This window comes from Anser anser, assembly GCF_964211835.1.
Source record: "Anser anser genome assembly, chromosome: 8".
Lineage (NCBI taxonomy): Eukaryota > Metazoa > Chordata > Aves > Anseriformes > Anatidae > Anser > Anser anser.
In genome coordinates this window covers 26,619,056-26,646,103 of record NC_139728.1, presented here as the reverse complement: position 1 = coordinate 26,646,103, position 27,048 = coordinate 26,619,056, and the positions used below count along the sequence as shown (strand labels likewise).

The 27,048-nt window shown below is 44.0% G+C and overlaps 1 protein-coding gene and 1 long non-coding RNA gene across 3 annotated transcripts in view; both read left to right on the top strand.

Annotated features, from left to right (window-relative positions):
* LRP8 (LDL receptor related protein 8) overlaps window positions 1–27,048 on the top strand; it is a 173,059-nt gene that overhangs the window by 927 nt on the left and 145,084 nt on the right. The window lies entirely within an intron of this gene.
* The window catches only part of LOC310903572, a 65,318-nt gene continuing 38,270 nt past the window's right edge, over window positions 1–27,048 (top strand). The window contains exon 1 of the long non-coding RNA XR_014587607.1: window positions 1–27,048. This exon is cut by the window's right edge and continues 20,468 nt beyond it. This is a non-coding gene — a long non-coding RNA (uncharacterized lncRNA).

Genomic DNA, 27,048 nt, shown 5'->3' with positions numbered 1-27,048 from the left:
GCCGGGGGGGCCCGGAAGGGCGCCGCTCCCAGCGCCTCTTTTTTATGAATGAATGAATGAAGTCGCGCCGGCCCCGGCTCCGGCGCTGATTGGCTGCCGGCAGCAGCAGATCCGTGACGCGGCCCCGCCGTGGCGCGCCCGGCTGGGCATCCCCCGCAGCGCCCCTCGCTGCCCGCCCCGGGGGGCTCGGCCCTCGCCGCCAGCAGCAGCCCTGCCTGGGGCATGGCACGGGAGCTGGGCAGGTGCCCGACCCCCTTGGGACCGCTACAGGTCCTCCCGGGAAAGTAGCTCGCTTTCCCACAAGGTGTGGGGCTGCTGCGTGGTTTGGGGTTTCATAGGTATTTGTGATCACGGTGAGGGGAAGGGGGTCAGCAGGCCGGCTGCTTGGCTCCTCGGCCACATAGCGCGGCCTGGTTCGTCAGTAATGTGAGGGAAGAGGGAGCAAGGAGATGTGTACTTCCTGTCCTGGGCAGGTGGCAGTCTTGCGTTCCCTTGTGGCGTGACCCTGGTGTGTGTGCGCGCAGCACCCAGCAAACTCTGGGTGCTTTGCAGGGCTGTGCCGTTATTACCTCTGTCTTATTTCGCTTAGTTAGAGCTTCTGACAGCCTAGGACAATGTGTGTCAACCCTGTAGTGTGAGAAGCATCTGTGAAAAGTTATGCACCCTGTAAGTCTTAAAACTCCAAATTAAAGATAATTCTCTGTAAGTTGCAAATATTACAGCAGACACCGCATATATCTCAAATTATCTTTGTAGGGTAATAGACATTGAACAACTGTCAGGTTGTAATTCACTGGACTCTTGAAAGTTTGTGGACCACAGGAACACATCAAGAAAAGTCACTGGTTATGTGTTCTCCAGTACGTGACTGTCCTGTTAGCAGCTTCACTGGTACACCTGTCTTGCAGTGAATTCTGAGTATGGAGAGTTTATGGAGAGCAGAAATTCCCAAGCTCTTGTTCATATGAAACTTGATGTTGTAACAGTAAGTCAGTAAGTTTAACATTTATATCTGATGCTTTTGTATTCAGAGGACTTGACAGGCTTTACACATGCATAAGTTTATGATATGGGCGGTTCAGCAGCGTTATTTAGTACAGATATAATAAACATGATTGATGTGGGGATTTTATTACCACATCTCAGACTTGGAATTTTTAAGATTGTAAGAGACACGGGGAGGCCACGGCTGACTGGGAACTAGCTTGGACTTGTGTGTAGTTGTACCTGAGAATATTTTCTCAGAAGTGTATGAGTTTCCAGAGAGAGAGTAACTGTGGAAGTGCCGGCAGTCTCGGAGCAGGCTGACCCTGGTATTCTTGGAGTCTTCTGGTTAAAAGCCACTCTGGGTACTGTTGTAGAGAGGCCTGGTGAGCTGCAGGTGGGCTGTGCTTTGGGAGCTGCTGTTTCAGATGTTGGGATGACGGCTGGGGGAGCATCTCGAGGAACTGATTCTGCACCCCGCGCTCCACGTTGAGTGCCACTTTAGGCTTGTGGCCTGAGCTTCTTGCCTAGCACGAGTCAGTCAGTTGGAACCCATACCTGTTTCTTCTCTTTTTCCTTGTGACCTTCTTTTGAAGCATCGTGTCAGAAGAAAGAATGTAAAACAGTCCTGTTGAACATCTGCTCTACGTGAGCTGGGCTGTGCTAGGATGGTTAGGTCAACGATTGCATCTGATTTGGGTTTGCTTCAGAGAGTGTTTACTGTTCTTTTGAGGGTGGTAAAAATCAAGTGGCTACATTGTGGTAGAATGCTGACTTTTTTGGTGTTAGGAAAGGGAATTTTGGGATGTGAAGACATCAGGAAGAGTTTTTTGCTTTAATCTGAATTTGGCCTTTATTAGTAGTGGTTGAGGAACATACTAGAGAAATTACTCATGGACTGTTCATTTAGTTTGTATATATACAGAGAGAGACTTTGTAGTTGCAATTGTTCAGACTGGTTAAAGAAGCATTTTTACATGCATTTTTCTCACATTGTTTCAGAAAGCTTCTTTCTTTTAAAAATGTATACCAGTTTTCAGCATATGTAATGTTTAGAGTTATACTCACTGGATGAAAGAGTATGTTCCACGTGGTTTTGTTGCTAGATGCCACCTCTGTCGTTGCTGTAATAAATAGCTATTCATTTAGAAACTACCTTATGAACATATGCTCAGGAATAAATTGTTCTGGAAAACTCAGCGTGCTGGAGTGGTGACAGAGCGAAATGAAAACGCAGGTAGCCTGCTGGTGCCAAGTACTGATGTGGTGTGTGATAACCCCTGTAATTACTTGCTGATGCTTTTTCTGAAGCTGATAACATTTGTTATCAATGTATCAACATATTTGTAGCCCACTGCTGTTTATATACATCCTCGCTTTCTGAAGAGACAGGATGGTCTTCATGCGCGTTAACAACCAGTTTGTGAAACATGCTTGTCCTTGTACATAGACAGTCTGTACACGCTGGAAGAGTTTGTAACTGAAAAGTTCTGGAAGGAGATGAATTGTTTTATTTTGTTTGTGGGCAAACGGGGTTGACAGCCTTGCAGCGCTGTGTGTGCTCCCTTCTGCAAGCCGTCCTCACGTAGGCTGCCGTTGTTGGTGTTTTGGTGGTGTTTTTTTTCTCCTCGAGAACTTTGTTGTTATAATATTGGCTTTTTTAAAGGAGACTTAGACTAGAAGGAGAATGTGTTGGCAGTCATCCCGTATCGTCTCCTGAGAATGCGCTTTCTGTTCAGTAGCTTTCTTTTGCCATGGTTGGTAGTTCTACCTGCCTAGTGTCTGTGCAGATGTGTGTGTGGCCAGCTCAGGAACTGACGCGTGATCAATAATCACTGTAGCACTTACACAGAGCAGGTTACTGCTTACTGCTTTGTGCGGTGTGGTAAGTTTATCTGAGGTTGCTCAACAGCCTTCTTATATATCATGGGGCTAATCCTTTCTTGGCGTGTAGCAGTTGACTTTCAAGGTTTTACGTGTGGGAAATGACTGATATAGTAGGAATCCAGTTTTGTTTTCTTCCTTAAAAAAAAAAAGTTAGATTTTTTTTTTCCTTGAATTTTAATTGCTGTTGCTGATGAAGGAAGAAGTTACAAGCTCTCCGGCCACATGGTTCACTTGTGAGAGCAGGCACTAGAAGCTAAGTGAATGTCAGAAGCAGGATTTGAAACGTCATCCCTTGGTCAGCCTGGTGGTGCACATTCCATTGCAGACTGGATTGTGTATCACTTTAAATGATCTTTACAATTTCAGCATGCTTCAAGAGGCATCTTTACAGTTGAAATTTTATGCCTTCTTTCTTTTGGAAGGAATCTTTTGGATTTCTTCATTTGAACAAGTATCAGGTGTGCATATGCTTCGTATTTCATACTGCATATTTCAGTGCTACCCTGTCAAATTAAGTCCTTTTAGTAATGCTGGTGATTTAAAACAAAGGGCCACTGTAACAAACAGATGACTCTTGCAGTATGGAAATAAATTGCTGGGAATTTAGAGAAGAGCAGGAAAATAAGGATTACAGAAAGTGCCATGCCTGTTAGGGAAGGGCAAAAGAAAGAGCCAAATAGATACAGGTAGCAAGTATGAATATAGCTGCTGCCTCACAAAAAGTAAAGGAAACAATTTCTGGTAGCAAAGAAAGCCGTCAGGAAGAAAGGAGACAGTGTTCATTTGTCTGGAAGTGTTAACGAGAAGGAAGAGATACTAATTTGTGTGTGTTGCAGAAATATATAAAGCTTTTCCTCTGTTTAAACGTTTCACTGTTGATAAGCCTTAGGTATGGCAAAGAATATAGCCGCAAAAAGCAAGCGGTAGCTTAACCAGTTTCCTAGAATGAAACGAGCTGTGAGGCCACATCAGCTTTGTAGTAATCTGCCTGCAGGGGGACACATCCAAATGCAGAATTACTTACTATATGTCTCTCAGAGCTCCATTTTCCTTCTTTGTGTTGGGATACTTTCTCTGTTGTTGCTTTCTGTTACTGCTGTTCGCAGGGATGTTTTATACTGGGCAGGACTGAGGCTGCTGAAGGTATGAGACAGTCCAAAGGGAGTCACTGATTTCAAGGCAGTTCTTACATGCCTGGAATTCAGGGCAAACACTCGGAGCATCAGCAAACTTCCCCCTACCTCAGCCCATGCCCTGCCTTGGGGCCCCACAGAATGTGACTGCAGAGCTGAGTCCTGCTTGCCTCGCTCTCCAGAGGAGGAAAGGCTCCTGCTCTCTGGCTGGCTTTGTGTGCAGGGAGTGTGCAGTTTGACTCCTGCTGCCTATGCGGAAGCCCAGGAGGCATCATGGTATTATTCTTCTTGCTTTTCAGCAAAAAATTTCATTAGAACTGGAATTTGGGAATAAAAATATATTAAAAGCCTATTTGAGAACTAAAATCTGGATCCCGTGAAGAGTTAAATATGTCCTGAGTGTAATGGTGTGCCGTGCTTGCAGGTGTTGGGATGGGACAAGGTAAGACAGCAGGTAGTCTCAATTGCCACAAACATTCTATGATTTTTTTGTTCTCCATTGTCTATTGCTCCAATTTTTCTTCGAGTTCAGCGTTGAGACGTTATTTTCTGTTCTGAGTAATTGCTGTATGTTACTCCAGAGATGTGTCTCTTTTATATTTATATATATATATATATCATACATTAGCATGTGGAGAATTTTAGGTTTCCTTGACATATGCACGATCATATGCTCTTGATTATGTAGGTGACAGATAACTGGGTTGGTGGCCAGCTTGCATGCTCATCCCAAAATGGGGAGCACTGGGAAGAGTGGTGCAGAGAGGCAGGACACGTTTGCTTGCGTGTCTGCCTGTGCCTTGACTGCCCTGGTTTGTACTGTGTTGGTGTGCGAGCTGGTGTTTGAACTAGTTTATTGATTTCTTGTGTAACATGGTGAGTCTTGTCACTCATTTATCTTCTTTTCTTCATTATATTCTCGTTGTCTGTTCTGAGAAACATAACTTGCTTATTTCTTTGTTTCTGTGTTCTTTCCTCTTCTGCATCGTTTATGTAGAAAATCAAGCATTAAGTCCAAGTGTGAAACAAGTGTGCCCTTCTGCTTTTCTTTACCCCCTGGCACATATGCTTGGGGAGTGTTATTAACTCTAGGTGCAGCGGCTTTCCAGGCCGTGGTGCTTCTCCATCACTCCTGCTCAAGGTCTGGGAAAGAAATGGAGATAGGACTGGAAGAGGGAACTCGGGTGCATGGGAACTGGGGACATTATGGTTACAGAGGGAAGAGAAATTGATTTTATGGACTGCTGCTGTGCTATGCCAAGAAAGCACATGAATAGCTCTAGCTACCATTACGGGAAGAAGCCGAGATCTGAACAGCTTTCCTGAGGTCAAGGAGAATGAGAAGATTGAAAATAATGATTAAGTTCAAGAAGGAAATGATGAAAGTGCAGTCAAAACTGACAGTGACTTGGTTTGTTTATCAAAGAGCTCAGAGCTCTCATTTCAGAGGATATAAAAATATTCTACATTTTGAACCAAGGTAGGCAAGCTTCACCCAGAGCATTTTAATGTATAAAAAGATGAAACAAAAGTCAATGTAGACCAGCTCTCTTTGTCTGCGGTATTACACACCCAGGATTAGCATGCGTCTGAGATGTGATTTCTTACTGATTGCTGTTGGAATGGAAGATACTTGGGATAATTTCATATTCATCAGAGGATGTTTAGAGATGAAGTGAATAAATGCCAATTATGAGGCTGGAGGAACCAAGTGGAACATGTTGGTGAACACGTTAATCTGATGCACCTGGACTCAGATTGCCCGGACTAGAGAGAATGAGGTTTCGTGACTCCATTGTCTCTGTAAAGAGACGTTAAATGCTTGAGGCTTGAAGTTTAAGGCTTGACAATGTCTGACAGCTATTGATCTGCTCATCTGTTTCTAATAGAGCAGATGCACAGCTTTTGTTGCAGCCAGCTTTTTTAATGGCACCAACTTTTTAAATTCACTGGCAAATTTACCATGTATTTGGTGTGCCACTGAGACTATGACATGCTCATGAAGATGTGTTCATGGTGGTCTTGATTTGGCATGAAGTCCTCCTCATCCTTGCACTGTTCACATCCAACATCGCTGATAGCCTTTTTTCTTCTCCCCAGGTTTTTCCTGCTAATTCCCAAAATGTTGCCAGCACACGTTACTGCCGAGTTCTGCTTTCCCGTGCCATCGCATGCCTTACAAATGCTGTAAGATGTCAGTTTTCCTTTCTGTGCTTTGCCCAGGAAAACAAATCAGTGAGCCGAGTTTGAGTGACGGGGATGAAGATTTGTGTTGCTGCTTGTTTTCCTGCGCGGTGGCATGTCCTTGGTAGAAAAGCAGGCTGCCTGTTCCAGCGCGCTCTGCTGTGAGTGCAGACAGCTGGTTCTAGCCAAAGGGAAGCCTCTGCTATTTTACGGCGCTTGTGCAGGAAATGTTAAAAATGTCGAGTGTAATTTTTCTAACTCCGTTTCCTGATAAAATTATTAGTATTTAGCTAGCCACGAGGGAAATAGAGGGGGTAAAAGGCCCTGTGAAATAATTAATGCAGATTTTCTGCTGTGTGAAGAATTCCATCTGAAATTCAAGAGATAACAAACTGATTAGATTTTAAAAGTTATAATAGTGCTGCGAGCTAGTTGAAAAATAAACCTAAGCCCATCCAAACTGAAATGTTATCAAGAACCAGGTTTCCAACCCAGAGAAGCTGGAAGACTTTAAAAGGGGGATTAGAGCTCCAGCTCTGATCTCTCTGTGTCGTGCCCTAATAATGCCCTGACGGCCCACAGTTCTGCATCTGGCAGGGACGTGACTTTTCCCCGGGAGCCGAGGCTGAGCTGGCAGCCCTGTGCCCGCCTCACGACGACGAGGTGAGTGGATGGTGTTGGGGCTGTCCTGCAGACGGGAGCTGGCGTTGGGGTGCCTCGTGGTCCTACAAGAAGCTGGCAGCAGAGCCAAGAGCGGCCGTGAGGTCTCCTCCCTACCAATCCAGTGCTAAACACGCTCAGCCGCGTTGCTCACTGCGGGGGTACCTGTTGAACTGGGGGAGTATTTCAATTTTCCTCCAGGCTTCCTGCCTTTTTCGGGCTAAGCTAAGGCCTGGCAGGCAGGTTACCTTTACAGGAAGTGCCGAGAGGGAGTGTTAAGAAGCAGGAGATAACGGGATTTATGGTTGCCTTACAGTAAGACAGGTAGCCTTTGGGCTGTAGCCATGGGAAGTGAACTTTGCTGCCAGATTTTTTTCTTAGAGAAGACGCTCTGTCTCTGATCTATCGGTAATATTTTTGCATTATTAATATCTATTAAATGCTTGAGAGCATGTGTGGCACTGCACCAGGACCAGAGCAGCCGGGGCTCAGTTTCCATGGCAGCAGGAGCACAGTCCTGTACTTGCAGAACCAGAAGGGCTCTTTTTGGCAACTGCTCTCTGTGCTCTGATTACTTTTTCTTTGCAAAGATAGATATCTAATTTAAAATCTAATTTATTAGTGCTGCAGAACCTTGTCTGTCCTGCGTGAGAATTTTGCCTACTGTAAGTTTCTTTATCTTTTCTGGTCTTCTAGCTTGGTTTCCGTAGCTTCTGTGGATGCGATTTCTTTTCCTTGCAAAACACTGAAGGGGGGAGGGAAGAGGGTGCATTTCAATCCACTGAAAAGATGGAAATCTGTTTATTTTCATTAAATTTGGATATGTTACTCTGTTTTAGACTCCTGTCCCTTTCCAAATAGCCTAGAGCACAGTTTTATCAATTTAAGAAAATAATGTTGAAGAGGCTGTTGTGTACAACTGACAGTAAACTCTAACTGTACTTCCCCACTCCCTTAGGTAACTGCTCCAATTCCAGGTTTTAAACTTGTTTTCTATTTTAACTGGCATTGTTTCATACTTTTTTAATGCTTCCTTCTTAGAGACATAATACATGTTACAGTGTACATTGAGGTGATATTTTACTTGATTTCAGAGGGTGAATGAAAAGTTTCTTTAAATCCCAAGTCTGCGTTCAGCGGTGCGTTACCCAGTACAGACTTTCTGTCTATCTTTGCTTTGCCATCTTTGTCCATGTGTAAAGTTAATGCAATTAATTTCTTTGGTGGCTTTTCAGGGTTTTTCTATTTTTGTTGATCTAGATGAATAAGATTTCCAGGTGTTTTGCATGGGTCTCCTACCATAGCAGCTGCTTGGTTTGCTGATGTAGCAGTGATTGTATACCAGTAAGGCTTGCTGGATTTGCTGGACCTGTTCTGTCCAGATCTGATGCTACTTGGCATGATCCAGGGAGTAGTTAAAGAGCATAAAAATCAGAATTAGCAGGAGCAGTGAATATGCTTGTGCTGAGAATAAGAGCAGGTGGCAGGTGATGTCTTTTTCAGATGTAAACTTGCAACTGTTCCCGTAGTCTCCTCCTGGATCACAATGGCAGCTACGCAGCTACTTGCAAAGAGAGAGTAATGCCCCAGTTTCTTTGATAACTAATGTCTGTGCTGACTGATATAGGCCAAGAATTATACCTCCTTTCTCTGTAACTGCGAGCTTCTATTCATACTAGCTAGTGGCGTTACGCTCATTACACATTTGTCATCTGATGGCTGGTTAGCAGCGTAGCTTTCTCTAAATCTTCATACAAGTGGACTAAGCATTATCTTATGGATGCGAAAAGTGGTGCTTAGAGAAGTTATCCTTTGCCCAAGGCTGTGGAGTGATTCAGCAACTCATTGTGAACACCAGTGACTCATGAAGAATGTTCCCAATTTCTTGTTTTCTGGTCCATTATCACATTGTTTTACACAGATAATCATGTTCCTTGGATTAAAGGACTGTTCAAGGGCTTTGCCTTTGCTTTTGTTGTATGCAGTTTGTCAAATATTCAGAAAAAACTCAGCGTTTAGATAACTAAAGATTTTACTGGTGGGTCAAATGCAAGAAGTGCTTCAGAGGGACTGCTACCTGTATTTCCTATCAAAGACACACAGCAAACATGAGCATTTGAGAATAAACATGGTACTTGTTTTGGTTTTAAAAGTAGACTTCTTTCTTCTCGTACATTCTAACGTATCCTAAAGAGTAACAGAGCACAGCCTGTATACAGGTGGTCATCAGTGCAGCCACTTCTTTAGCTGGCCAGAAGTCCTGGTTTTGAGACTGCTTATGGCAGGCTTTTTATTGCTCAAAAGGTTTTCTGTTTCACATGGGGACGCTGCCTCTCCTGGCCTCCTTTACCTCCGTACCCACACCTTGCTGCTACCTAAGCAGTAGCTATTGATGTAATTTATCACTGGTGCACGTTGCCTTAATGAGTTCTTTGTAACATATCCTTGGCTGGCAAGAACCAGGGTGAATAGGGAAGTTTAATTCACTATTAAGTATTTTATTGCTGCCTATCTTTTCTTTTTGCCTTTCATGTGTAAAACAATGATAGCATTTGCCTTGAATCGATCTTAAGTTTGCACAATGAAACTCATTTCTGCTAGCTTGGTAAGTAGGGCTGCACCCTTGCCTTCATGGCAGTGACAGCATTTACATCAGCTGGGTACTACTGGGTGGTCCCTTTGGGTTTATCCTACTCTTTAGGCGTGACTTTTACGGGAAGAGTTCTTTGGTGGATGATAACTAGTTTCAGAGGGAAGCTGTGGAGCAGTCTCTGCCAGGATCACATTGGTGTATTGAAATTGCATGCCCAACTTCAAGGAATTGCCCTTTGCTGGCTGATTTCAGTTCCCTTTTACATGAGAGCTCTTCAACGCAGAATTTTGTACAACTTTTAAAAAATAGTGTAATAAGTATATTTGCCCAAGGTCCCAGTGCATGTTGATTGCTGAAGTTAAATAAAGATTAAGGAACTGTGTTGTCAGGTGCTGAAAAGTCTCGCATCTGTCCAGTTCACTTACTGGAGGGACTGATGGTGGCATGGCACTTCAGAGAGTGTGAGTATGGAGCAGGGGAGAAATCCTGGGGCTTGTGGTAAAAATCCAGGTAATCTCTTCTAGGGAGTGTTGATAAACAACATAGTTTTCTTTTGTGGCTATAGATGAGCATGTGCCTGAACGCTGTGGAGCCTTTCCCAGGCTTGCAGTCAGCATCTCATTGCTCTGCTAGAGTCCTTTTCCTTCAAGTCCTTCTGCATGAGTTTAGCCATTAATTCTTGTGGCCCTGTTTCTCAGAGTGCATCCTCAGCAGCAACGCACAGAGCCTTTACTAACACCTTCTCTCGCTCAGGCAGTGAAGGAAACTGCAGAGCTTGGCTGAGAGCAGCAGGCATTTCTTCACATTTGATTATGCACAAAATTATGTGAACGCTGGCAGCCTGATTTTGTGCAAATAGTTGTAGAAAGGATTAATGGCTCCTGTGCAAATGCTGCTCACCCTGCCTGGATGCATTTAGCTTTTTTTTTTTATACGTTATTTTTAAACTTTGAGAACAAAAGTGAGGTTGAGGCAGTGCTGTTTAGGGTGACACTGCTGGAGACAGGAGTTGATGTGGAGCTTCACACGTTTACTGCTGACTCCAATTGAGTAGAGGGCAGCTGGACACCAAATCACCGGGCACGCTGTGAAATGATAACCTAGAGGATGTGTGTTCACAGAACAAGAGACATCACCTGTCACTGAGCCGTTCTGACCTTCCAGCTTTCAAGGTCAGGACTGAGATATTCAGCACCATGGGAAGTGTAGCATTCCTGCAGCAAGAGTCAGGTTTGTGCTGGGCTATCTGGAGCCCTCCGTTTATAGGGCTGGTGCCCTGGCAGCTTCACCTGTGCATGCTCAGCACACTGAAGAGTGTTTCAAGAAAACCTGAAACTGAAATATTTTTTTCAGAGGCAGTTTTTTTCCTTCCTTCTCTGTGCAAGCTGGATAGCTGTCAAAGGGATGTCCATAATAATAAGGTTTGGACAGTGATCTTTGTTATTCACAAAGGTTCATTTTCTATACCGTGTTGTGCTGGCTTCATTACCATATCACAGGGTTAATTTTAGGGTGTAAAAAAGATGCTTCTCTGGCAGTGAAAACCACAGAGTGGGGAGGAAGTCAGCTGAGTAGAGGACCTAATATGTGCCTTTTACTTCCTATCAGATTTTTTTTTCTTTATGTGGAGTGCGAGTTTGATTGTGGCATTAGAAGCATATTCAATGACTGGTTTAGGGCAGAATATGCTGTATCGTTTCTGAGTAGTGTTTTCTCCCTGCTATTTATTTTTGATGAAGTGTGGGATTAGGTTTCTTAAGGGAAAGAACAAGCCTGATGAGACCTAGAACAAGAAACTGAAATTCCCAAAAGCTTTTCTTTAAAAAAAAAAAAAAAACACGTCTGTTTTGTGACTGTGGTATACCTGAAAGCTTGTGTCATCTCTGCTTGAGCTGGCTGGGGGTGAATTTCCTATGGAAGAGGCTTTTTGGCGCATCAGCTTGACCTTTACCATAGGAAAAGGGCACGTGTAAATGTCATTTTTCTATGGTAACCAGCTAGGGACTATCTGTTAGCGTGTTGTTTTTTACTCTGCTTTTATAAGAGCAGAGATTTTTACAGCAGTTTGACCTATAAGGGTTTTGCAAGTTTCACTATCTGACATTGGATAAATTCCCATCGACAGAGGGAAAGGAGAAAAGATTCATACTTGTTACCTCTGAGAGAGGGGGAGAGAGAGAATTCTGTTTCTCATTGAGTAGGACTTGGAAGGTCCAGGATCCCATTTCATTCTGAAGTGTTAGCAACCAAAATATTCCAGCAGAATTACCTTGGGATTGGGGAAGATACTTGCTGTATGTTCTGCTCTAATTAATTGTGGCATTTGGCGGGGGTTTCTTACTTCTTTAGTCTACAGACGGTACCGTTCCCTGATGTTGAGACTTGAAGAAAGAAAACATTTTGTCAGCGGGGTGGCTCAGCCTGGTCTTGCCTCTGCAGAAGTCTGTGGAAATGCCGATCTGTGAGTTCACAGCGCTGGCTAACACCACGGCCCTGTAGCTTCATAGCACAGGCCTGACCTCCTCCCCGCCAGCGGAGCTCTGCGGGAGTTGGCATCTAGCTGGAAAATCTGCTGCTGTGGGCCCAGAGGGCTGAAAGGAGGCGGCTTCGTGTGGTTCTGCTGAGAGAAAAGCTCTGGTCGGCCTCGCTGAGCCCACGGGGCTGTACCCACACAGCTGTGCTGGCAGAGCCTCCTCCACCTCGTGTCCAGGCAGGGCTCACCTTGGGCACGTTTCATCTCCTGAGGTGAGCAGAATGAAGTAACCATGGGGGGAGAGCAGTGTTGTCAGGGGAGCATGCTGGATAAAATACCACATTTTTAACTGATGTTTCAAGTCCTCTGCTGTTTGGACACAGCTGTCCAAAAAAAAACCAAACCAACAAACCACAGACACAGCTGACAATGAGGAACCTTTCCAAGCTTAAAAGTCAATGTTTTCAGTCCGTTTTTTTTCACAAAAATGTTTTCTATGGTAGTTTTCACTAGGATATTGCCCTGTTTTATTTTAGCCTCCAGAAATACACAGCGTGTCATTGTGGGCCTACAGAAAGTCAAGGTCTGCTCCTGGTCAGTGATGTGCTTTCTGTAACTGTGCACATTGAGGTGGGTGTTACAGCAGTGCAGGCAGCAATGACGGTGTGCAGGAGAAGGAGCAGGCTTGCTGGGAAGATACTGTGTTTGAGGAGAGCTCCTTAATTGCAGGTAAGTGGTCAGTTCCCACCTGGCTACGTCCAGAGCAGACTCGAAGAGGGATGCAGCAACTTCTGGTCTTAACACTGCTTTGTCCCAAATGAGGATTAACTCCTCTCTAATTCTGCGTTGGAAAGGAAAGCACAGTTTTGTTCCATTCCTGATCTCATGCAGCTCCCAGCTATGCCATCGTGTGAGGACTTGCCATAGGCAAGCCACGATAGCGAGAGCTGATGTGCAGCCCCACAGCCACAAAGATGGAAACCATCCACACTTTACTGACTGGGCATTTGCTCTGTGTGGCATAGGGGTAGTGCGTGGACCTGAACTCTACACAGGGATACTAAAAGAGCAGGAAATATTTAAATTGTATTGTGAGCCCGTGGGTGGCAGTAAAGTACCCAACTGTAGCCTTCATTTGCCGGTGCATCTGGTGTTACCCTGCCCCAGACAGTGCACATAGCAGCAGTTACAGCTTCTCCAGGCTTGGCCCAGTTCACAGCCTTATCTGTGGCAGCAGGAATGGACCCGAAGGCAATGAGCAGCATTTCGGTCCCACAAAGCGGTGTGCAGGCTGTGCTTCTATCACCCCATCGGTTTGAGTACCCCAGGCAAAGCTCCTTGTGCTTCCTGCCAGTCTTGAATCCCGGCCTGACAATGGATGGGAAAACCCCAGTATTATTGCTTTAATCCACTTGCTTATGGAAACACTTGAAGTTCATGTTCTGTTTTATATGTTGCACAATATATTCAACTGACACACACACACACAGCCCCAAAAAAACCCAAGAAATCCAACCCTGAGCCATTTGGAGAGGCTGCTTCTCCTGCTAAGCTGCAGGCTATTAAATTGCACCACAGATCTCTTGGTGAGTTCAGAACAAGTTTATTGTCTCCGTGTGAGTATTTAGTGAGTCATTGTAAACTTCTGCAACATTGTCACATCAGTGTTGTAACTCCATCCTGCTTTTTCAGTTCCCATTCCCCTGCTAATATTAGAAGCATTTTCCTGTAGTATGAAAATACGAAAACACTTCCAGAATAGTAGAGTTTTAGTTTGGCCACAGCATGTGGCCAGGCAGGATTGCCAAATGTGAGCAAGCACTCTGTGTTTCTGTCCCTGACGTGCACTTGTGTATAAGTAAGTGTGTGAACTTGATGGAGATTTGTTTTGATGAGCTTTCGCCAGGTCTGACTTCTGCTCAAACAGCATTAAGTCTGAATAAGTGAACCAAATAAACTGCCTTTGTGTGTTCCAGCATTCTGTCTCTCCTCCACGTGAAGAGGAGGTAACAGCGGTTCAGCCCTGCCAAATCTATTATATTGCAAAGTTTTTCTAGGAAAGCGGCTAGATGGTAACATTGTACTGCTCTTGGAAGGATCCCTGTGTCAGGGGATGTTGCTCATGAAGGTGTCTTGCAGCTCTTCTGGGGACGGCGTTCAGGGGCCATGTTCTGGGGGAACACGCGGTGAGATCCAGGCCTGCTGAAGGGATGCAAAGCAGTTCTAGCTGTGGGATTTGGGGGCTTCGGAGAACTCTGTCAGCCGTTCTCCTCTGGAACAGTCTGCATCCCTGCGCAGAGTGCTTGTAGTGTAAACTTGCCTGGCACTGGAAGACAAGGAAGCCTGAAGAGAAATAAAATGTCAGCAGGGCTAAGAATGAGACCCATATGCACAGTTTAGTGAGCCAGCTGGAAACTCAGCCACATCTGAACTTTGTGGTTTTAATAAATGGAGTTTGTGATGCTGGTTGAGGAAACATGCCCAATGTGGAGAATCTATAAAGAGCAGAAGGAGGATGCGATAGAAAAGGCAGGCTGAAAGCTTGACAAAACGTGACCCTGTTTCAACAGGCTCTGTGGCAGGCTTTTCCCTCCTCTGCCAAAAAGGCTGTAAGCTTTTATCTTCAAATGTCATCGAGGGAAGTCCTCATCTGGAAATGAAGAGCTGTCTGTGCTCAGGCAGTGTGTTCCTTGGCCTCAGATCGCTGCCAGTAACTGCGACGGTGCGTTTCTCCATCACATAGACTCATCACATAGACCTCACCAGTTCTTTGGGGTTAGTAGCTCCCTGTCAGCATCAGATAGTGCCAGCTTGATCCCAGTTGTCAGTGCTGTAAAGGTGAGTGGCTTTCCCTATCTCACGACGGAGTTTGGGGTGACAAAACACACACCGAAACTTACCGAGCAGCAGATGTGCAACAGGAAAGCAGGAGACCTCTGCACTGATTTATTGTTGCTATTTCCTGGGGGACTGGCTTTGCATATAGAAAAGTACAGCTGTCAGCGCAGAGAACTGGAGGGATGTGACCAGATATCAGTAAGGTGTGTCTTCTGCTGCAAGAAGTAGCAATAGGAAAATAAAAATGCCCATGTTTCTATTCGGCTATTAGTGGGGCAGCTAGGCCCCAACAGTGATACTTCGGTTATTCAGTAGATGGCCTACTTTTTAAATGAAAGCCAGAAGTCTCATTATAGCCATGGAGAGATGCTGGGTTCTCAGCTCTTTTAAAATGTTATTCAGGCAAGGGCAGGGACTTGGTATAAAATGCCTTTTTATTTTATACTGGTCCCTTCCTAGGTTTGCACTGAGAAGCCTCCTCAGCTCTCGTTTCCCCAGTTTACACACTTGTGAGATGGGGAAATGGTTTGTCTTTATTTTTGTAAAATAATGCAGTCCGTGTATGGTCAAAAGAGTGGAATTAGGAGCTTGGTATTGCTATTTAGCTTAATGTGTGTGCTTGCAAACAAAATCAGCAAACTGGCATTTGGTCAAGAGAAGCAGCTTTCAAGTTTAGAGGGACGGGCTTTTGAATCCAGTAAGAATATTGAATGCAACCCAGATGGCATCCTGGAGGGAAGTTTTGTGGCATCAATTAGCTTGTAGGTGACCATGCTTCTAGCCAACTGTGAATAATTTGGCAGCTTGCCACTTGACTGTTAGCGCAAATTCAGAGCAATGAGATGAAAGAGAGATCCTCGGAGACAAAGAGAACGATGTCTTCACTTGAGGAAAGAGATTTGCGGATACCGTTTCTTAAATGATTTAAACTGTCTGCTCTTGTACAGCCACGTAGCTCAGCCTCATTTATATACACTCGTCTGCCCCATCTGTATAAATAAACCTGTTTAAAACTTTTCTTCTGTCAAATTTCACTTACTGTAATTTAATGTCAAGAAGGAATCTGAAAAGGGCCACCAGTAGCTGGACCAGTGCCCTTGTAGCTATTAGAAGGTGAACTTAATTTAATGTTTCCCTCTGGAAATATTCTTACCTGGATTTTAGGGCTTGAGTATTTCTACTGCAGGTTAAGACTAAATGAAGCTGTTACACTGTGGTCTCAAAAGGATCCGCAAAATCTCTGAAAAGCTAACTGTAGCGAAGTAGGTTGTGGTACTGTAGTTTCTTATCAGTCCACTGAGAACTGAGTCTAAAGAACGGTGAGAGCAAAGAGCCATTACGGGATAGCTGGGGGACTGTGACTTACCTGATGGGAGAACGAATTGGAATCGGTTCTTGTTGACTTGCAGAATGCACATCAGCTTACAGAAATGTTTCTGCAGGGCTTTTTATTATGTATTATTTTTAAAGCCTATTTTAAAGGGACTTAAAATCATCTCTGTGTCTCAGGTGCCAGCATTTCAGATGGCTTTTGCATCTGTACAATGAGGGATAATTAGGTTTGTAGAGCAGATGTTCTGGAAGCCTGCACTGCAGTATGCCTGGCTGTTTCTGGCTGCAAAGATTTACTCCTGGGTGCACTTGTTTCCTTTTTATGTAGGAGAACTGCAGATTCCTGAACAGTCTTTCTGTATCCAGTAAGGACATCAAGATCTCATACCAGATTTAATCAGTAAGTGCTTCACTAAGAGCTTTAGAAAGCAACAGTTTTGCTCCCAGGAATTTATTTCAGCTGCTTAATGCTGAATTTTTACTTTGCACTGAAACGTGTTGTGGCTTGTCAAAATGGGCAGAAGTGTTTGCAAAGAAATAATGATGGTGAAGACTTGCACTCCATTCTCCTGAGGATTAGCAATAAAAACAAACGAGAACAACAAAACAGGGAAAGTGGAATTACACCATTATCAGAATTGCATTCTGTTGTGCCACGCTGGCTGTTGGGGAAAGAAATGGATTTTGTAAATAGCCAGATAGGAACAAGGCCATGAATTGTGAATGTGGAAGTAAGCTAAGAGTGACCCAGGACTAGCCTGATAAAATACAGAATGTTCTTTGTGGAACTTTTTGGTCTGGAGATGTCATTTTGCTCAGCTTTATCACATCACACAAGGCTGCATGCTTCTCCCAGTGTCGCTGTTCTTAAAAGTGCAGCATTTTGCTTTTGAAAAGCATTAAATGGAAAAAGCTATTAAATTGAGTTTTTTTATCAAAAAGCTGTATCTGACTTTTTACTGAACAGATAAAATTATGTGCAGATGTGCTTTCCCTCTTTATTTTTTCTGGTATGCCTGTTTTTTTTTTCAGAGACGAGAGCTTAGGCAGGTGATCAGCCTTTCAAAAGCCACCAATTTGCTTCCACTTCAGAGGTGACAGGTCTCTTTCAAAAGTGGCTTTGCAATGTCATTCCTTCTGGCACTAGTCCAATACAGCACACTCATTTATTTTTACAACTTCAAAAAGATTTGCTGTGAGAAACAACAATAGCTTCAAGGAAGGAACTGGCGGCACAGCACTGGAAAAAATAAAAGCTTTCAAAACTTCACAGGAGTGCATATGTGGGAAGAAAAATGCTACACATTCAAAATGATTCAGTAGGAGACTTTCAGAGGTGTGTGCTTTGAACTGGGAATAAGGAAAGGACAGTAGTTCCTTGTTTCTATTTTACAGCTGCTGAGTTGGGCTCAGTTACCTTCCTATACCAAGCAAACTCATCTCCAGTTGTAAGTCAGTGGAAATTGCACGGACTTCCTTGGTGTAGTTCGTGCATTTCACGGTAACGACTGAAGAAGGAAACATGCACTCTCAGGCATTTTACAAGGAAAGCCAAAGCATAATGTTATTTTTAGATGTGATTTTTTCAGATGCCTGCTGAAAGAGCTTTCTCTCTCTCTGCTTTGCATAATAATGAACCAAGCAATCAGATCTTCATGTAAATAAAACTTGCAGCACGCTCAATCAATATTTTTTTTTGCTTGGCAGGTATAGAATAAAATCACAGAAAAGCTGGTTAGTTTTCACAATTAACGCTGATTTTGCAGCACTAGTCACCATTTTAAGAGTCACCTGAAATCTAAGTCCCTGCAAAATCCTGGTCAGAGATGTTTTTTTTTTTTCTTTCTCCAGAAGTTGCTTTGTCATGGCACTCTTCTGAGGACTTTAATTTTCATATCACTTTTGGCAGAGTCATGTCTGAGTTGCACATTTTTCTCTGAATGCTGCAGTAATTAGAAACACGTCCTAACAACATGCTGCCAAACTCAGCTGAGTGACTTTCCTCTCACACTCAGAAGGATGAATCCTTCTCGTGCCTGATGCACAGAAAGGTTCAATTCTTTCCTCTCAATTATTTTCATAGTTTATTCAGTGATCTATCAGAGAGAACGCAATCAATGCGGTAGAAGGTTGCTGTGCATATGCAATTTCTGTTGCGGGTGAAGTTCAAAATCTGTTTCAGTTTTCCCTTGCTTCTTTCCACAGAATCCATCCAAATTTTTCTAATATCTTCTCAGGGCTGTGCACAAGGGCTGCTGGATGAACTGTCCAAAACCGAGTGTGACAGTGCTTCCCCTGTGCTGCTGTCAGGAGGAGAGGGAATAGTGCACTGCTCCCTTCTGCTACCAACAGTGGGAAGACCTTGTGAGGGGCACTGTAATATTTTAGTATCTATTAGGACAGTCCATTTTCTTTTTAACTTGGAGGCAGAAAAGCCTCACAAAGTTCTAAGGCTCTTACAACTTGGAAACTTAGCTGCTTATCATCAGTACCGAGAGCTGAACTTTAAATCTAACGCAGCCAAAGGTGTCTGAGGCTAACACAGTCATTTTGGAGGTATTGGGCTGCTTTGAGAAACAAAATCATTAATCTTCAGAGTAGACAAGACCCTGATTTAACCCCTAGGCCCCCTACTATGTCTGTTGTGTTGATGTATCACTGGTCAGTATAAGAAGTCCAGTTTAATCCGTAGATAGAATTTGAATTTTGGCTTCCAGGTTTGGAAGCCAGAGCTGCTACTCTTGTGGGATCCATCTGCTTATTCAGGAGCTGTGAGGACAGTAATTTTTCCATTTCCATGTCGCAAACACTCATGTTCTTCCCTCTCTCCCCAAGGTTTCTGGCACAGTGCTGTGTCTTCTCCTAGTCATTGTGTTTAGGCTCACATCTTTTCCATACTCGTGGGACATTTTTAATTTATTTTTTTCAGTTTTACCATGGTAGATACTGCTCAGGGGTTTTGTTGTATGACAGATCTGAATTTAAAAAAAAAAAAAAAAGCTTTTTGTATTTTGTAGAAATGACAAAAGGAGGACTTGCCTCTTATATGCTGCTTTGGTGGTGAGCAACTTCGCAGGCTTACACACAAGCTAAGAATTCATTTCACGTGTCCCAGTGTGACCTGTGCTGGTAGGCCTGGTATAGACAGACCTGTGGTGCCTGTGCCATCTTCACCTTTACGTCTGCAGACGGAGGGGTGGTGACATCACTTCTACAGGCTTCGTTTAGCAGCACCAAAACTTGAGGAAAAGTGTAGTTTGTTTTCTATTCCTCTTAAAATCCTCCTGCAGAAAGAGTGCAAGGATGGTGGCAGAACTTAGAAAACCAACAGCTATTAGGTGTGACTGCTTTCCTCCCATAGAGGAATAATATTTTATGGTCAGTGCTTATGCTGACCTGAGACGAAGCAGGGCCTTGTGTGAAATGTTTCACAGGCAGTTACCAGACCAGAGCTATCCAGAAAACATTCCAAAACTGCCAAGATGCTCCCCAGCTTTCCAGTCCAAGTTGTATCACTCACAGCAAGCCTGCTTTTAGGATTTCTGATGGATTTCTCTTCCATTTGACTTTTGTATTTTGGAGTAAACCATACAAATCTTTGATCTGGTGCCTCATCTAATCACCTCCTGTACAGTATTTTTCTGAGATGAGTACCTGAACAGCATAAACAATCCGTGACACTAGTGCCACTAATTATGGCTAACGAGTGTTGTTTTTTTTTGAAGCATTCTCGTAAACAAACCCAAAGTCAGACTAGCAATATTTCAGGCTACTGCTTGTTTTTTATTGCTTTTTATATTTCTGCTAAGTTTAATTTGTAATGTTTCAAATTTGGCCATATACAATTGCCATTTTTGGGGGGGTCTCTGAGCTCCCTGGCCCTGTATGGAAATGTAAAAATCTTTCACAGATGAACACTGAGCAAATCTCTCCCATTTTACAAAACTTAAAAGGTATTTTCTGTTTGGGTTTCTGTGCTCATTCTCACGTGCTGCTGACTGACTGCCATCAAAGAGGAGGTATGTACAGGCTGAGATTTGCTTTCCATCAGTGAGGATGCTAATTCAGAGCTCTCTTTCACACAGGCTGCCACTCTTATAATCTTAATGAAGTTCCTATAACGATAATGATCTTTGAGACCTCTGCTTTGTTTTCAGACTTGATTGAAATTAATCAGCTAGTTTGATTAGTGGATGTTAGCAGGAGGTGGAACTGACAGAAAAACAGCATGATCACATTGGCCTTGTGTCTGTAAGATACAGCAGGCTACGAACAGTCCTTATTTCTGACTGGAGCTCCAGCTTTGTCTCTGCCAGTACCAGGGGTAAGTTACAGATCCGTAATGCAGACATCTAGTGGTTGAATTACATACTGCAAATAGAGGTGTTGGTAGCGTGTCGCTGGGGCTCCATACATCCATTTTTTCGCAGGAAAGATACTTCCAAAATGAGAGACCTATCAATGCTCACAGTTCTAGAATAACGAAAAATTGAACCTGTTTTGTAGGTGCAGTTGGTTGCGCTCTGCAGAGTGGGGAATCAATGCAGAAATCCCTGGGATAAGCAGGAAGCTGGTAGTTTACCAGTGGGAGCAGATTTATTGCTTACATTGCTGGTCTGTGTTATGGAGAAGTAGATGGATAAACTCAGGGCTTAAGGCTGCTGTAAAAATGCAGTTCAGAATCAGAGGAAGGCAATGAGGTTTTGGTTTGGGATATTAATTAGTTTACATGTTGATGCAGATATTCCTTATTTATTTTTCTGTAATCCACAGGCATTTTCTTCTGCATTTTATCTTCATAGTAGGTTTTTTAGTGTACATTTAGATGAAATTTGGGTTATCCCTGAAATGTGGTTGTCCACCTTGGCTCAAGGGACGCTCGTCAGGCTGCTGTGAGGAGATCCAGACTTGCTTTTGTTCATGCTGAGGTTGAGCAACTTTCTGGCCTTAGTCCCGGAGCGTTTGCCTTGAGGCTCAGACTCCGTGTCAGGGACACCCCTTCGGCAGCGGCGGCCTTGCCCAGGCTGTGAAATCTGTGCTGTTTCTCGCAGGTCTCAAGTTTGGCTTGTGGCTCGTTCAAGTTCACTTGCACTTCTATATTCCACTGTCAAGGTTCAATTTCTTTTCTTTTCTTTGATGCTGTTGATCTGGATTTCCTCATGGCAATCCGAATTCCTCAAGCTGTTTCTCCTCTCCATTGTGCAGATGAGGCACGGTGTGCTCTCCGTGGTGCTGCAGTTGGTGAGCGAGTGCTGGAGGCCTGCCTGGTCCTCGCTTTCATAGGAGAGACATGCCCAGTAACCTTCCCACTAGTGGAGCTTCTTCCAAAGGAAGTACAACAGGACAAGGACTAAGAATTCAAATTTTTGGTAAAGGAGATTTAGTTTTGATGTCGAATGGTGACAACAGTTCACAGTATGAACTGTTTAGGGGGAGTGTCTGTCACTGGTACTTTGTAGGAACAAACAAACTTGCATCAGGAGTGGCTCAGGTAGATTGATCCTGCCTTCGGGCAGGAGTTTGAAAGAGGGACACTTCAAGATCCCTTGAGCCCTACTTCATGTATTTCCCTTTGCTGGGAAGGAAGGTGTGTGTGGCTGCTTCCTGCTGCTTCTGCTTCATGCCCAAATTCAGAAGGGATGAACTGTTTTGCTCTTGGTTGAGCAATACTTTTTTTAAAAGAGCAGTCACAAAACTGACCATGGCTGTGGGAAGGGGATGTGCTAAAATAATGGGACTTATTCTTTGGAGACCACAGGTTATTCTGCAACAGCTGCCTGGGAAGCTTGCTTGCTTATGCTAAGTTCAACTCTTCTTCAGATGCTGCAAGTGCTGTTAGTGAGTGCAGTGTGCTCACTGAACAGAAAATCCAGCTGTATTTGAATCTGACACAGAGGCCCTGGTAATTCAGCTTGTAGGCCTTAATTTGGCTCTGCAAAAATGACCGGGTTAGTAGTGGTGTTTGCAGCTTGGGCCCACTGCTAGGCTCCATCTAGGGGGGGCTGTTAACTCCGTGCTGGGGTTTCCTGGTGTCTGTCGTGCTGAAATGTGCTCGCTGACAGAGACGGTGCTGGTGTCAGACGTCCACATGCAGGGTTGTCACAGTCTGGTTATTCTGCAAAGATTAGCTCTTTTATTGACATTGCTGAAGATTGACGTGCATTTCCTAAAGAAAATCTGGACACCCAGCCCTAAAAATAGCCAAAGACAACTGGCTGCTGAGTAGCTTGCAGCCAGTCTGTGGCCTTAGAGGAAACAAATCTGTTCATGAGCTTCTGGTGAGCCGATCCAATATGTGACTCTGTCCGGTCTTTTGCATGTTTTCCTAGCCCCGAGCTTTGATGCCTTCACTAAATCACCAGAAGTGCAACCTCTGAAATTCTCTCTACACATTCAGATAGGGCTTAAGAGGTCAGCTTGGCACTGAACCCTTCTGCTGGATGTGGCTGCTGCAGGTAAACCCCACAGCAGGATTTAGGATCTGCATCCTGTAGCCCATGGTTTGGCCTGAGCTGTGAAGCAGTTGACTCTCTGCTGGTCTGGTTCACAAAATCACGATGTGTCCGTGTAATCAATGAGAAAAACCAACAGGACTCCGAGTGTGCACACAAGTGGGCAGGATTGATGGAGGTATAACTCACTGTCCTGCGGCCCAGAGGAAGGTGCTAAGTAGCAGTGAGTACAGTGAGCCGTAGAGGTGTACATCGCTCGCAGTGTGTCTGATGGCTGCTGGAAGAAGTGGGACACAAACGGAATAGGAACGGTTGTGATGTGATGGCAGAGCCTTCAGGGAATCGAGGCGAGGTACCTGTGGGTTGCTGCTTTTCAGAAATTGGTCTGGCCTTGGCTGCAGCTGCGTTTTTATGTGACGTTGGACAAATTGCTTTACCTCTCTGAGCATCGTTGCTTAAAATGGAAGCGTCAATATTCTTGCCAGCCTTTGTGAGCCGACACTGGATTAATGGATAAAAATCTTGGTATAAAGCATAAGCATTACTTATTATGCACTTTATCTTGTTTACTTGCAAAGCAGCCAGGCCACCTTGAACTGTCACAGCTGCCAAAAGTGGCAGAGGGGACCTACCACATTTGCCTGAGTTGAGATTACCTATAAATTTGTATGTATTGGCTTAGAAAAGTATTTTAAACAGGGTTCATTTAGTGCTCAAAGTTTAATACGGTGCAGAAGACCACTTTTTCTGATGGTATTCTCAGCCGAAAGAACCCGTGGACATATGGGGCCGCTGGGGAGAGCAATGAGCGTGAGCTGGGGCAGCACATCCACGTACGTCCCTTGTACACTGCTGCTTGTGCTTGGCGGCTCTAAGCAACACCATGGTGCCATGCAGTCTATAAACACACGGCAAAGGCCTGGCTCTGAGGTTTTAATTCTCTGCTAGGTGCTGATAGGTGAGAAGCAGCACAAAGATAGTGTCTCATCTAGTAGGATACAGTAGGGCAGAACAAATTTCTTTGAGACTCGCTCCGTATCCTTGTCTGTGTGACCCTCTGCTGTCCTTCAAGCCTCGCGGGTGTACTGGTAGACCTGCAGAATCGCTGGAAAAACTTTGCAAGGCAAATGTGGAGTAGTTCGGAGGGCGGGGGGACCTGTTGAGATTGTCCCTCAAAAACTTGTTGAGGTTTGCTTGTGACCAAGGAGGAGAGAGCAGGGAGAGTCAGGGCAGGAAAAAATCAGTAGCTGGCGGTGTCGTCTTAGGCCAAGCACTGGGATTGCAAAGCCCCTGCACTGAGCTAGGAGGAAGATGTTGGGGTGTTCATTCTGATTCCGTAAGCCACAATGGCTGTCTGCTTTTGTTAGCAGGCTTCCCTGTTATCCCATAATCCCTTCAGACACTTGAATTTGTCCTGCTTTTCTGCCGAGGTGGTGGGGGGTGCTGGGAGGCTTCATGTTGCAGAGTCAGTTGTGGTCTTTGAATGCAACTTTTTACCCTAATGTGACAAAAAAGAGGCACAAAGCCAGAAATAGCGTGCTGTGCTGTTTATTGCTTGATTTATTTGTGGCCATGTCTGTCACACAGATGCCAGCATGTTTTATCTTCATTTACAGCGTGGCCCAAAATGTTTCACCTGGCCTGATATACAGTCGTGGGCCAGACAGGGGGTTTCCATGGGGAAATATTTCTTAGTGTGTAGCCTGTTGCTGTGATTTTTTTCATTTTTTTATTTTTTAACCCCAGCTTCCCCTTCTGACCTCAAGTTTGCTTGTGAAGCTGTGCATGTTTCCAGTGCGCAGTTTGGATAATTAAAAATAGCTGCTTGTGGTGCTTGGCTTCTGTGCAGTCTTTTATCAATAGTGCCTCTGAGAATACCTCGTGTTTGGATGAATGGTTTTAAATAGAGTGGTGAGAATTACAGGCAAAATAAATGAAACAGACTGCTTAACAAGCAAACTTTTTTACTCTCAAAGGCTTAAGAATTATTTGTCAACTGAAACCAAAACATGCCAATAGCTAATACTGAATATATCCTTGTCAGTCTTGTTTTCTAATTTTTTATTACTATTTATTTTTCCTTACTGGTGGAAAAGTTGTACTCACAGAAGTTACTCACCAGTGGGTCATTCTAGGGCTGGAGCAGGAGATGCAGGAGGTGCCTCAGGGACTCTGCAGCAGTGGCCCATCTTGGTTAGTCTGACTTATGAAGGATCCAGCATTGGGTGGGCTTAGAAGGATGGTGCCAGAAGGTAGTTAGAGAGCCAGCAGTGAAAGTTGCTTCCTAATCTCCTTCAGTGATTATCTAAGGCCCTGAAACTGAAGACATGGTATCCCATTAAAACTAGAATTCACATCAAAACAACTATGTATGTAGTTATGGTCAATACAATTACCTATTTTCTTTTCTCTGTTCCCTTCAGAAGCCTCCTCCTTCCTCTTACCCCAGCTCTCAGGGATATGTGGCCATGATTTCTACTAGAAACCCACATGATATTTAAAACCTTTCACTGGTTTATTTGTGACTCTTCAGCTTCCTAGTCTGTTGTGATTGATTTGTTGTGAGAGCTTGCAGAGTTCCTGATTTCCTTTTTTTTCTGTGCCATTTGCTTTAGTTAAATACTTTCCCATGCTTCTTCTTTTTCATCTGCTCTCTACATTAAGCAGTTCAGGCTTGCTGGAGGAAATGGGAAGACATGAATTGCTGTTGTCTCTGAAATACTTATCCTGAAAATGTAAATCATCAAAGACTGTATTCTGGTACATTTCATGAGCAATGCATTCCCTTAAATATAGGTATGTAGATGTAAAAGAAAAAAGATTTTGTCTCTTTACATGCAAGTTTTGGAACGTGTTATTACTTCTATGGTAATGCTCAGAAAAATCTCATGTGGGTCGCAGTATCTTACTTTTTAAAATAAATGAACGAATAAGTAAAAGCCAGGTGAGGTTCTTCTGAGTGTGCCATGCAGAATATTACGTGACTTTTTTTTAATGGGAATAGCCTCCTGGTAGAAGTGGAATAAACCTGTAAGTCAGTAGCATTGCATTGTAATCATGACTTGCAAATCTGCATGAGTAATCGTGTCCGGTGCAAAGCTTACTCACTTCCTAGGAAGCTTCTGTCCTGCAGAGCTCGAAATCAAAGGTGGTGGGTTTTGTTTAAGGATATACATGCATTCAAAAGTAAAGAACCTTGCTAGAAGTGTGTGGGGGCATGCTTTTGTGTGACAGGGGATTGAGTTATGTGTTATTGCAACATGGAAATGTCATCATTGACGGACTCAGGGATGAGTGAGCTGCAGGACTCATAACCCCATGAGTCCCGGGGTTACAGGTGGGTTGCATGACAGGTTTGATACTATCGCAAGTCATCTTGATCATCTTTTAATTTCACTTCTGATGCAGACTTAATTGATGTGTATTTGGGGGAGACTAGTAATGGATGTGGACTGATGAGTATTTGTGGAGTAGCTGCGAAAAGCTAGGAAAGCATGAAAGGAAAATAAATAATGAAGCCATAGTGTCTTGATGGCATTTTTGCTCCTTTTTTGTTCACACTCCTTAGTTTTGCAGTCACACTGCAGAGAAGTGAAATGAAAATTTAGTGGGTTTACAGCTGTGTATACACACACACACCGAGGATGTGGACTGGGCGATCTCCAAAAGCTTGTTTCCTACAGAAAAGTTCGTTGAAGTGTGTGTGTACTCGCTGGTGGTACAGCTGCCTTTTGGAGTGATCAGCTTCCTGTTACTGCTTACGTTAAAGAGCAGGGAGTAGAGTTTCAGGTTACCTCTGTGTTGACTCATTTTTGTATTAATTAACAGAGCCATCAGTCTGGGGTGTACATGGTTTTCAGTGTCAGCCTTTCTGGCTTCTCTTGTTGGTCTTGAATTTAACTGGGAGCTTCGTGTGTAATCGAGTCCTAAAACCCACTGTGCTGACATAGCGGCAGTGCCCAGCTCTTCTCCCAATCTGACCAGCAGTGTATAAAAAGCTAAATGAATATTAATGCATTCCTGTCGACTAGCAGCTTGGTTTACTTGTCTCTTTCATCTTCTGCAATGAAGTATGAGCTTTCTGGCTGGATCATTAATAAAACAGCTAGTGGGTGATTTATTTCACCCAAAGTACTAGTTGGCCATTGTGTCTCCGATGTCAGCAGTGAATGGCTTTTCCGCTGTTGTCATGGTCTCCCCTTTAGTAATCACAAGGATCCAGGAGAATGCAAAGGACTAATATCGATGGGAACTTGCTTACCACACGTCTTGCTCCTATTTGTTCTCATTGTGTAGTTTTCAACTGAACGCAAATCGTCCTTTCCTGGGAGACACCAAGACCTCCGAGGCCTCTCGGTAAGAATGCGGAGACCTTGTCACATCCCTTGTGGTGCAAGTCAGATTAGACTGCTGTAGAAAAGAATATATATTTTTTTCAAGACTGGTGAAGATGGACCGTGTGTGTCCTTCCAGGTCTGTCTTACTGACCACTTGTGTGTGGCTGATGTCATC